Below are 12,918 nucleotides of genomic sequence, written 5' to 3' on the forward strand. Positions count from 1 at the left end.
ATTTTTTTAAAATTAAAAAATAATAATTTTAAAATTAGATTTAGTTAAAATATTAAAATTAAAAATTTTAAATTAAAAAATTTAAAAAGATTTTTAAAAAATATCAAAAATTTATAAATAAATAAAAAGGGGGCGGTGGCTGAGGGCAGCCTCAGCCACCGCCCCTTTTTTTTTTTTTTTTAATTTTAAATTATTATTTTTAATATTTTAATTAAATTTCTTTTTAAAATTATTTTTTAATTTTTTAACTAAATCTAATTTTAAAATTATTTTTTTTAATATTTTTTATTTTTTATTTTTAAAATTATTTTTTTAATTTTTTAACTAAATCTAATTTTTCATTTTTTTAAATTTTTATTTATAGAATTATTTTTTTAATTTTTTAACTAAATCTAATTTTTCATTTTTTTAAATTTTTTATTTTTAGAATTATTATTTTTAATATTTTAACTAAATGTAATTTTAAAATTATTTTTTTTTTTTAATATTTTAACTAAATCTAATTTTAAAATTATTTTTTAATATTTTGATTAAATTAAATTTTAAAATTATTTTTAAATATTTTAACTAAATGTAATTTTAAATTTATTATTTTTTAATATTTTAACTATTAATTTTTTTAAAAAATATTTTAACTTAATCTAATTTTAAATTTAATTTATTTAATTTTTATATTATTTTTTTACCATGTCGACTCAAAGCGACGCCGTTTTTGCATCATTTGCCACATTAGCATGCACAACGGCGTCGTTTTGGGTTCACTTTGCTTAGAAATTCGTCGGAAAAATGCCACGTCACCTTTTGGATTTTTGGCGGAAGTGTAACATTTAAGTGATCCGTTTTTCTTCGAATGTGACACTTAAGTGTCGCTTTTCAGTAACTTTTGGCACTTAAGTGTCCCTTTGTGCCAACTTTTGGCACTTAAAGCGTTCTTATCCCCCATTGACCATTACTGAAGGTGCTGCAATACCCATCATCATCCAACTTGCCTGTAGAAATCAAATTCAAGCGGATATCAGGTATACGTTTAACATTATTCAATACTAACGGGACAAGGACCCCTGGAGTGCCAAAAGTTGGCGCAAAGGGACACTTAAGTCTTAAAGTTACGAAAAGTACACTTAAGTGCCAAAATCGGAGCAAAATGGATCATTTGAGTGCCAATCCGACCAAAATCCGGCCAAAATGCCAGCGTGGCATTTTTCCGGCGAATCGAGCCCAAAACGACGCCGTTTTGCACGCTGACATGGCCAAATAATGCAAAACGGTGTCGTTTTGGGCTCATGTGATAAAAAAAATAATATAAAAATTAAATAAATTAAATTTAAAAATATATTTAGTTAAAATATTAAAAAATAATAATTTTAATAGTTAAAATATTAAAAAAATAATAAATTTAAAATTACATTTAGTTAAAATATTAAAAATAATATTTTAAAATTAAATTTAGTTAAAATATTAAAAAATAATCATTTAAAAATTAAAAAATTAAAAAAAAATTAAAAAATAATAATTTTAAAATTAGATTTAGTTAAACAAATAAAAATTAAATTAAAATTAAATTAAGTTAAAATTTTAAAAATAAAAAATTTTAAAAATAAAAAATAAAAAATAAAAATTTTAAAATTAGATTTAGTTAAAATATTTTAAAAAAATTTTAAAATTAAATTTAGTTAAAATATTAAAATAATAATAATTTTAAATTAAATTTTTTTTAAAAAAATTAAAAAAAAATTATCAAAATTTTATAAATTCATAAAAAGGGGGGGCGGTGGCTGAGGGCAGCCTAGCCACCGCCCCTTTTTTAAATTTTTAAATTTTAAATTATTATTTTTAACATTTTAATTGAATTTAATTTTAAAATTATTATTTTTATAATATTTTAACTAAATCTAATTCTAAAATTTTTATTTTTTTATTTTTTTATTTTTTATAATTATTATTTTTAATATTTTAACTAAATTTAGTTTTGTAAATTATTATTTTTTTAAATTTTTAACTAAATCTAATTTTAAAATTATTTTATAAAATTTTTAACTAAATCTAATTTTTAATTTTTTTTAATTTTTATTTTTAAAAGGGAAAAAGCCACGAAAAACCCCGAACTTTGCCCAAAGTGACACATTTACCCCAAACTTTTTTTTTGTGACGTGAAAACCGCAAACTTTCCAAACCGTGACACATTTACCCCATCAAGGGCATTTTTGTCTTTTTATTCTGTTTTTTCCTTTTTCTTTTTTTTCTTTTTTTTCTTCTTCTTCCCTCCGCCATGGCCGGCGGAGGGAAGCCGGCGTCCGGCGACCTCGCCGGCGTCGGGCGAGGGCGAGACACCCTCGCCCGACGCAGCGAGGGCGGCCCTCGCCGGCGACGGGCAGGACGGCCCTCGCCCGGATCTGGCGAGGGCGGGGACACCCTCGCCGACGCAGCGAGGGCGGCCCTCGCCGGCGACGGGCAAGGACGGCCCTCGCCAAATCGGCGAGGCGTGACACCTCGCCCGACGCAGGCGGGGCGGCCCTCGCCGCGACGGCGAGGACGGCCCTCGCCCGGATCTAGCGAGGGCGAGACACCCTCGCCGACGCGGGCGGGGCGGCCCTCGCCGGCGTCGGGCGAGGACGGCCCTTGCCGGATCCGGCGAGGGCATCCCTCGCCCGACGCAGGCGAGGGCGGCCCGCCCGACGCCGCGAGGGCCGCCCTAGCCGAGGCCGGCGAGGGTGACCCTCGCCGACGCCGGCGAGGGCCCTCGCCGGATGCCGGCTTCCCTTCGTCGGCCGGCCCGTGGAGGGGAGAGAAAAAAAAATTTAAAAATTTTTAAAGATGAAAAGACCAAAATACCCTCTAATTTTGGGGTAAATGTGTCACGTAACGAAAGTTCGGGGTTTTCACGTCACAAAAAAGAATTTGGGGTAAATGTGTCACGGTTGGCAAAGTTTGGGGTTTTTCACGTCACAAAAAAGTTTGGGGTAAATGTGTCACTTTGGGCAAAGTTCGGGGTTTTTCGTGGCTTTTTCCCTTTTTAAAATTATTATTTTTTAATGTTTTAACTAAATTTAATTTTAATTTTTTTAATTTTTTTAATTTTTAACTAAATCTAATATTATTTTTTAAATTTTTTAATTATTATTTTTTATATTTTAATTAAATTTTATTTTAAAATTATTATTTTTAAATATTTTAACTAAATCTAATTTTAAATTTATTATTTTTTTAATATTTTAACTATTAAAATTATTATTTTTTAATATTTTAACTATATCGAATTTTTAATTTAATTGATTTAATTTTTATATTATTTTTTTACCATATCAACTCAAAGCGACGCCATTTTTGCATTACTTGCCATGTCGATGCAAAACGGCGTCGTTTTAGGTTCACTTCGCCGGAAATTCGTCGGAAAAACGCCACGTCAGCCTTTTGGCCGGACTTTGGCGGAGTGGCACTTAAGTGATCCGTTTTTCTTCGAATGTGACACTTAATGGTACCTTTCGTAACTTTTGGCACTTAAGGGTGCGCATGGATTTGTTTCTATTTTTTTTTTTTCAAAACAAAAAAAAGTGTTTGTTCCTAAGCAGTTTTTGAACAAAAGAACACGTTTGGTAATGTTTGGTCCGGAATAAAAATGAATAGAAACACATTTGGTAAATTTTATTATTTTTTTGTTTCTTTTAATTTTTTAAACATTTTTTTTATTTTTATTTTTCCTTTCTTTTTATTTTTCTTTTCTTCGGCCGGTCACCGGCCTCCGCGACCGGCCGACGGGGCCGGCTGAGCCTCGCCCGGCCACGGCGAGGCTCGCCGCCCACGGCGAGGCCGAGCTCCGGCCGTGGTTGGGCGAGGCTCGGCCTCGCCTTGGCCGGGCGAGCCTCGCCGGGGCGGGCGACGCTCGGCCTCGCCGGATCTAGGCGAGCCCGAGCTCGCCCGGCCAAGGCGAGGCTCGGCCTCGCCCGCGCCGGCGACGCCGAGCCTCGCCGGATCTGGGCGAGGCCGAGCCTCGACGGCCGGTCGCCGGCCATGGCCGAGGCCGGCGACCGGCCAAAATGAAAATAAGAAAAAAAAAGAAGAAAAGAAGAAGAGAAGAAGAAGAAAGAGAAGAGTGATTTTTGTTCTTTTGTTCCTTCCGAGAAGTGTTTCTTTCAGGAGAAACAACTTTTTTTGTTTCTTTTTTCTGTTTCTATTTTGTTCCGAAACAAAAAAAAAAAAAACAAACGCAACCAAACGCGTTTGTTCCTTTTGTTCCCGGAACACTTTCCGTACGAAGTGTGCCGGAAACACTTTTTGGAGTGTTTCCATGCACGCCCTAAATGTCCATTTGTGCCAACTTTTGGCACTTGAAGCGTTCTTATCCCCAATACTAACATTGTGCCATTGCTAGTTTTTAGGCACACATCACCGACGCCTACAGCTTGAGCTAGCTTATTGTTTCCCATCTTCATAGATCCGAAGTCACCTGACCTGTATGATGTAAAGAAATCCTTACGAGACGTAGCATGAATAAACGCACCACTATCAATTACCCAACTAGTCTCATGAAATACAAAATTCACCACATCACCATAAAAAAAATGACATAAAAAATGATGAGAAAGTCTTCTTTAAGTGCAGCAACATGATTGTCATCATTGTCATTATCACTTTTCTTCTCTTTACCTTTCTCATTTTATTTTTCCCTTTTTAATTGGCGATATGTCCCTTCTGATGACAATAATAGCATTCAACATTAGTAAATTAATTATACTTACATCTGCTTTTATCTCGACTTTTATTTCTATTTCTTAGACCTCGAGACTCACTCATTCCCCTTTTCTTAACAACCAATGCATCAGAATGTGAAGAGGACGATTTTTGTGTCTTCCTTGTCATCTCTTCATTTAAAAAATTACTCTTGACCAAATCCATGGTAATCGTACCATCCGGGCAAAATTAGACAAAGATGTTTGAAACGTCTCCCATGAGTCCGACAAAGTACTAAGCAACCATAGTGCTTGTATCTCATTATCAAACTTGATTCCTATTGCAGCCAATTGATTTATAATTCTTTAAAGAGAATTTAAATGATCAGTCAAATGAGTACCATCTTGATATTTCAAAGCTATCATCTGTTTTATCAAAAATAACTTATTATTCTCAATCTTTCGAGTATATAACTGTTTGAGCTTATCTCATAAACTGCATGCATGTGTTTTCTCAATAATATTATTCAAAACATTATCATCCACCTACTACCTAATATAACCACACACTTGACGATGAAATATAAACCATTCAGCAACAGTTTTATTCTCCGATTTCTCATCGACAAATATGGGCAAATAAAAATCTTTCACATATAAAAAGTCTTCCATCTTCCCTTTCCAAATATGATAATTCGAACCATTCAGTGTAACAATTTTACTCATATTCGTTTTCATTGTTTAACACAAGGCAGAAAAATCAAACAATAACTAGAAGCTCTGATACCACTCTGATAGGAGAACAGTAACATTCGAATAATGTTGAATTATCGCAATGGAATAAAATAATATTCCCTCTTATGTAAACCTAATAGGAATCGATATAGTAGAGTAAAATAAATATCAAGCATGCGAACACAAGACGATTTTTTTACATGGAAAATCTTCTTGATGTGAGGAGATCAAAAACCACGAGACTAGAGTCCACCCAAAAATCTTCACTATCAACAAAATTGGGTGAACAATGTTATTCTCTAGCAAATACTAGAGGTACATAGCAGCAAAAATCTCAAGAACATAATTCTTGGCAATACACATGAATTTCACAAGAGATCAAAGATAAATTTAACCAATAACGCAGGTTTTGATCAATCCACGAAAAACCTGGTGTATGGAGCTTCAAACGAAAATCAAACCGTTCATATTCGAGAAGATTGCACCATGAACATGCTGACAAAATTTCAGCTCAATCGGACCACGGATCAACCTCCGATGCCAGCATGATGTAAATCAGATTTTGCCCAAACCCTAGATTTTCTGCTTTCTTTTTTTTTCTTGTTACTATGTCTTTTTGTAACTACCACTTTAAAAATAGTGAGAAACCTTATTTCTCCATATGACTTAGCATATGAGCTCAAGCCCTTTTTGGGCTTACAACTCATTGGGCTTTCTCCGCATAGGAGTGAACCGATCTAACAGAAAATTAGTGTCTTTGAAATACATATATTTCCACACCATTCTCTTAGCATTATCAAGGGGGAAAACTATTAAGCGAAAGTTCATAAACATAAAGCAAAAGCATGCAATGAGAAAGTTCTCATAATGGGTATTTGCAAATGAGAAAATCATCTTCACTTTGTATCTGGTCACATTGGCCTATACACTTCTATCAACTTCTCAGTACATCCTTCAAACAATTGTCAATGAATCTCCTTGAAATGTCCCAAATGATAGTGTCATGAGGTTGATCAGAGGTATGTCTTGACAAATCAATGCATGGAATAATGTCACCAAATTGGAAGTTAGAACTACCATGACCAGATATTAAATTACAAAGGTTCACCAAATTATCCATAGTACAGGCAGAGTACAAACAATATTCCCTTTCCATTACATAGAAATTGAAATGGCAAAAGAACAAAGTGAAATACCAATGGATGTATGATCACATACCGTCAAACCTCCAACTATAAAAGTATAACAACAATGACACAATCATCCTTCCACCAAAAAAGGCGCGGCTTCAAACATTATCAGCATTAACCTATCGCCCTAAATATAACTCCATTCAAATATCCGATAGGATAGAGAACTAGTTATAGGATCATAGTTCTAAAATCCATTAATAATATATATTTTCCCAACTAAGAAACTAAACCTCAACAAATACCATTTCAAACATATATTAGACTATCTCAACTCATAATCAAATTTTAACTAACCAAGTTCTCGTTACTAGGGCTCTCGTCCTACTAGCTACTAACTAAAGAACTTGAAAAAGATTCAGATAAAAAGGGTGAGTAACCATAACTCAATGACTAACGAATGCCTCTTTTAAGCAAATCGCGTACCCACTATGGGCCCGTTTGATTCAACTTTGGGGAAATGGCTTTGCATTTCCCCAAGTATCTTTAGAGGAATGGACATTTGATGAAGGCAAATGTGTGTGGTTACTCTATTTTGGTGTATTTTGCAAAGTGGCTTTGAGGTGAAAAGAAAAAGGAAAAAAAGAAAAGGAAAAAGGAGGAGGAGGAGATGCTGAAGGAGAGGGGAACGAACGGGAGGCAGTTGGAGCTAGTGGTTGTGGTGGGGGAGGCGGTTGGTGGCAATGGTGGTGGGGAGGCGATGGGTCGCACAACCCACGCACCACCGCCTGGGTCGTGGCCTCAAGCGGCGTAGCAGAGGGGAACGAATGGGAGGCAACTGAAGCTGATGGTTGTGGTGGGGGAGGCAGCAAGTTGTGCGACCCACACACCGCCGTCGCGGCCTTAGGCAACACTTCTGGGCGACCAGCTCTGGTCGGCTGAGCTTCGCCAATAAGTCAAAGACGATGAACAATAAACTTTTAGGGTAAAAAAGGAAAACGCAATTATTAATGAGGGTAATATTGAAAGAATAAAAAATTTATTAGACCCCTATTTAGCATTCTGAAAATGCTGAAAGCTCAAAGCATGTCCTATACATATGTATAAAACCATAATGAAACTCAATAATCTCAAGTTCGGTTGATAATATACATACAATTTCAAATATAAATTATTTCCAAGTTCTAGACACTTAAAGTGTCAAAACTTAGTATGGGAGAATACTTAAGCGCCAAAAGTTAGGAAAGTGACACTTAAGTATCAAAATTAGAGCAAAATGGATCAATTAGGTGCCAATGGCAAGAAAATTTTATCAAAATGCTAACGCGGAGATTTTCCAGTAAAGCAAATGCAAAACGACGTCATTTTGCACACCGACATAGTTAGACAAGTGTAAAAACGACATCATTTTACTATTGACATAGGTAGATAATCAATATTAATTTAATTTAATTTAATTTTAAAAGTAAATTATTTAATTATATATATAAGGGAGGAGGAGGAGGAGGAAGATGGAGATTGTAGGTGGCAAGGGCTGAGCTCTCGTCAGCAACTCATAAGGAAGGGTCGGCTAAGGTCACCAAGCCCTGGCCAAAGGTCAACGACCCTAGTCAATCGGCGGCAAGGGCTTATGAGCCCTTGTCTAGATTTGGGATGAGGGTCGCCTAGTCGAGCCAAGGGCCACCGCACCAAGGCCAAGCAACCTTGGTCGACCGGCGACGAGGGCTCGCAAGCCCTGGTCGCCAATTGGTTGGGGTCGCTAGCCCCTAGCCAAGGCCCAGCGACCCTAGCCGACCTTCCCCCATCGTCGCCAGCCCTTCCCGACAATTGAGCCCTTGCCCCCTGCAATCTCCATCTTCCTCTTCTTCTTTTTCTTTTCTTTTTTAATATTAAAATTTATTTTTACATTTAATTTAATTAATTTCTATATTAAAATTCAAATCCATACCAAAACAACGTCATTTTTGTGTTTTTTTGCTGAGTCGGTTCTCCAACAAGCCATATATGCGAGCAATATTAATAAAAAAAAATTACCACGTAGGATTTCTAACAGAGTTTGTTGAACCTAGCACTCAAGTGTCTCATTTTTATTATTAAAAAAAAAAAGTGGTATTTAAATGTCACTTTCCTAACTTTTGGCACTTGGACAATTCTTTTGCCATTATTTCTTTCAACAAAAATTCATGCGTATAAGGTCAAAATATACAATAAAATATGTGGTCACGTGAATAGTAAAATAATTAAATATTCATTACTTTCTAATATCGCAATTTGTATACGTACAATACCAAAAGGGATTTATATCTTTCCACACAACTTTATACATATTATGAATCATCATCTAAATCAACAACATCGAATTATATATCAATAGTCCATCCATTGATCAATCTCATCATATCACATGCCGATAATCCATTCCATCGACTAATCTCATACCACACGTCAATGATTAATTTCATTGACCAAGCTCGTGCTTAAATATCTAATTATGATCATGCATAATACTTCGTGACAAAATCACCAAGATTTTCATAGCTAGCTCTCTATCAATTGTCAATCAATGTCTCAACCTAGAGTAATATTTTAAAGCCAATATATAAACCTAAAAATCTCTTAATGTTTAACAACAATATTGAGTATAAACCTTATTCTCTAATAATCCCACAATCAAAACCATAGTTCATCTCATAAATCATTTTCACAAACTGAATCACATCACTTTTCACAACCTTCTTTATAAAACGAAAAGTGTTTCATCAAGCATATCGTAATTCAATACTTATGACCTTTCATAAACATACTCAAAATCAAAAGCTTTCTAAAATTCTTCCACCAAAAAGATTTCACAAACTCAAAATATATAATCTTTGTTAATTCCATTCATCAAACATAATACATATATACATACGTACGTACATATGTCACAGGCCGATCAATTGGGATCGTGACCGCGCGGCGACTCGGGCTATTTTGGATCACCCAAGCCAAGCCTTACTCGATCAAATGCTCATTCGCTTGTATACCCGGATCGTAGAGAGAGAAAGTTTAGAGAGAGGAGCTCTGGAAAGAAAGTGAGCTTTGTACTGCTGAAATGTTGGATGGTTCCCAATGAGGGGGAGGGCACCCCTTCTTATACTTGAGACCCTCGGATTACATCCGTTGATTTAGAATTCAACCGGCGGATGAGATTGCACTACCTCAACTACCAACATAAATGACAACTACTAGCTACCGACATAAATAAAGCTAGAAACTTCTAGAACTTGGCGTATTGACGATTACGCCCACCCCTTGTAGAATTCGAGAAGGAGACTTATGGGGAAGCCAAGCGAGCATAGGAGGTCCACCGCGGATGAGTCACGGCCGTCCTCCAGGAACCTCTTGGGTTGGCCTTTTTTCGGGCCGTGACATTCTCCCCCACTCAATCGAGCGATGCCCTCGTCGCTCACAGCTCGACGGGCAGCCTTCCTCGCACGAGCACGGGCTCTCTTCTTTTTGTTTTGCTTCGCTTGGATGCTCACAAATGAAAGACCACATCCTTCTATGATTAGCTCGGACTTAGCACACGGCTCCATCTTCGGTTTGGGCGTAGCATGTGGCGAGTACTCAACCTCGGGAAAGAGCACTTGAATCGGCATTGCGTGTGTTGGAGTAGGATCCAACTCTACCTTCGGCTTCACCTCGGCCAGCTTGTTCAAGCGCTTCACAGACTTTAAGCTCTTGTCGAGGCGTCAGATTGTGGCGATGGTCTTGGTGTCGACCACCCCTTTATCGTGGGGATCGTCGTTAGGTATTTCAGATCGAGAATCACGAGGCACTTGGTCCTCATGTCGATCATGGATCTCACACTATGGAAGAATTGCATACCAAGAATGAGATCATAATCGTCGAGAGGAACTACCTCGAATGACATTTTGCCCTTCCATCCACCGATTAGACATCCACGTTGGGAGTTGATCCAACGCCCTTGAGGCCTTTCGAGTTGATGGGCTTGAAGGATTCCCGGTTGGCTCCACGTGAAGCTTTAAGGCTTTTGCCACTTCGGTCAACATGAACATGTTCGACGCACCGTGTCGACCAAGGCGAAAAGCGTTCGGCCGCACACGTCAACCTCCACAAAGAACATGTCCGAGTTCGATACGGCTTCTTCTTCCTTGGACGACGATTGAGCTTGGACAAAGTTGATCATCTTTACGCCTCCAAGTCGGACTTGTTGCCTCTCTTCTTTTGGCTCCTCCTTTTCTTCAATGGCAAGGAGGGCATTGATTCGACCCTTCTTTGGGCACTTTTGGGTCCAATGCAGACTTTTGCAGATAAAACAAGGAGAATGCGAGGGTTGATCGAACTTACTCGTTGGGCAGTCCGTTGGTCGGCCCCGTTGGAAGGACGGCTTGGAAGTGCCTTCACCCCATGTTTTGGTTTGGCCGCTTTGATCATGCGCGCCTCGGGGAGTACACCTTCCTTTGTCCTCGGACCGATTCGACCTCCAATCCCTTGGCCTATTCCTTGGTTCGACTTTGGTGAGGTCAACGAGCGACTCGGCCACGCTTAGCGCTCTCATGAGACTCGTCACATCCCTTCGCTTAAGCTCGAGTAGCGCCCATGGCTTCGATCCATTCACGAACACTCCGAGAGCCTTCTCTTCGCTTAGGTTGCGAATTTGGAGTTTGAGTTCCATGAACTCCTTCACATACTCTCGGATCACACCTCTTTGCTTGAGGCGATGGAACTTGCTACGGGCTTCTTATTGAGCAAACTCGGGGAAGAAGTAATTGCGAAACTCCCTTACAAAGTCATCCCATGTCTCCACGGGATTGGCACCGCGCCTAGTCTCATCGCACCTATTGTGCCACCAAAGCATTGCCGTATCAGAAAGGAACATCGAAGCGGTTCATACCTTGATCGACTCGTCTTGGATGTTAACGGAGCCAAAGTATTGCTCCATACTCCAAACGAAGTTGTCCACCTCTTTGGCAGATCGGTCACCTTTGAATTCTTTTGGCTTTGGCACCTCAATCTTGGGCACCGCTTGAATAGGCACCACACCGTTCGTGATGCTTAACTTGCATAGGGCAAGCTCGGTCTTGAGCTCTTTGATCTCTGCCTTCATGACTTCGACCTCGTCCCTACGCGGGCTTTCCTCCTCAATCACTTGGACGCGCTCCTTTAACACATCGATCGATGCTTCAAGGGCTTCGCCCTTGTCGAGCAACGGGGCTATAGTTTCGTTGAGGCTGGTCGTGAAGTCTTCGCGGAGCGAGGTCTCAACCTCCATGATTCGGTCTCGCACATCGTCAAGACCTTACATGAGTTCGAGCACGGCACTCCGAACTTTCCCGATCTTCTCATCGAACGCAGCTACGGCATCCATCGAGGCATCTCTTTTCTTTGCTCGGCCGCGGGTCTCCTTGACTTGCACGGCCTCTCCATCCATGACAGCTTCTTGGCTCGACATTCTCTCGAATAGATGGTGCTCCTTGATCTCTCGAAACAAATCTCTCTTTTGCTCTAATACCAGTTGTCACGAGCCGATCGATTGGGATCGTGACCACGCGGCGACTCGAGCTATTTTGGATCACCCAAGCCAAGCCTTACTCGATCGAATGCTCACTCGCTCGTATATCCGGATCGTAGAGAGAGAAAGTTTAGAGAGATGAGCTTTAGAAAGAAAGTGAGCTTTGTACTGCTGAAATGTTGGATGGTTCCCAATGAGGGGAGCGCACCCTTCTTATACTCGAGGTCCTCGGATTACATCCGTTGATCTAGAATTCAACCGGTGGACGAGATCGCACTATCTCAACTACCGACATAAATGACAACTACTAGCTACTGACATAAATAAAGCTAGAAACTTTTAGAACTTGGCGTATTGACGGTTACGCCCGCCCCTTGTAGAATTCGGAAGGAGACTTGTGGGGAACCAAGTGAGCACAAGAGGTCCACCGCGAATGAGTCACAGCCGTCCTCCAGGGACCTCTTGGGTTTACCTTCTTTCGAGCCGTGACACATACATACATACATACATACATAAATACATATATATATATATATATATATATATATATATATAAAATGCATTTCTCACACCATTTTGAAACGCATTTCATAAGACATTCCTCAAACTATACAAAATACCAAAAAGTAATAAATGTTCGATCCAACGTTTTATGCAACAACCATACTATTTCATAACTCATACTATACAATCAATATTACTTTCGAAATATGATTTACAAACTTAAATAAGAAATAGCACTAGTCACTTGCAAAAGTTATGAACTCACTTGCGAAAGTTATGAACCAACTTACCAAGTTACTCAAAGCAACGAACACGGAATCTTATCAAAGAAGCAATATATATCATCAAAATCACATAAAGCACC

Source organism: Eucalyptus grandis, chromosome 1 (genome assembly GCF_016545825.1).
Source record: "Eucalyptus grandis isolate ANBG69807.140 chromosome 1, ASM1654582v1, whole genome shotgun sequence".
Taxonomy (NCBI): domain Eukaryota; kingdom Viridiplantae; phylum Streptophyta; class Magnoliopsida; order Myrtales; family Myrtaceae; genus Eucalyptus; species Eucalyptus grandis.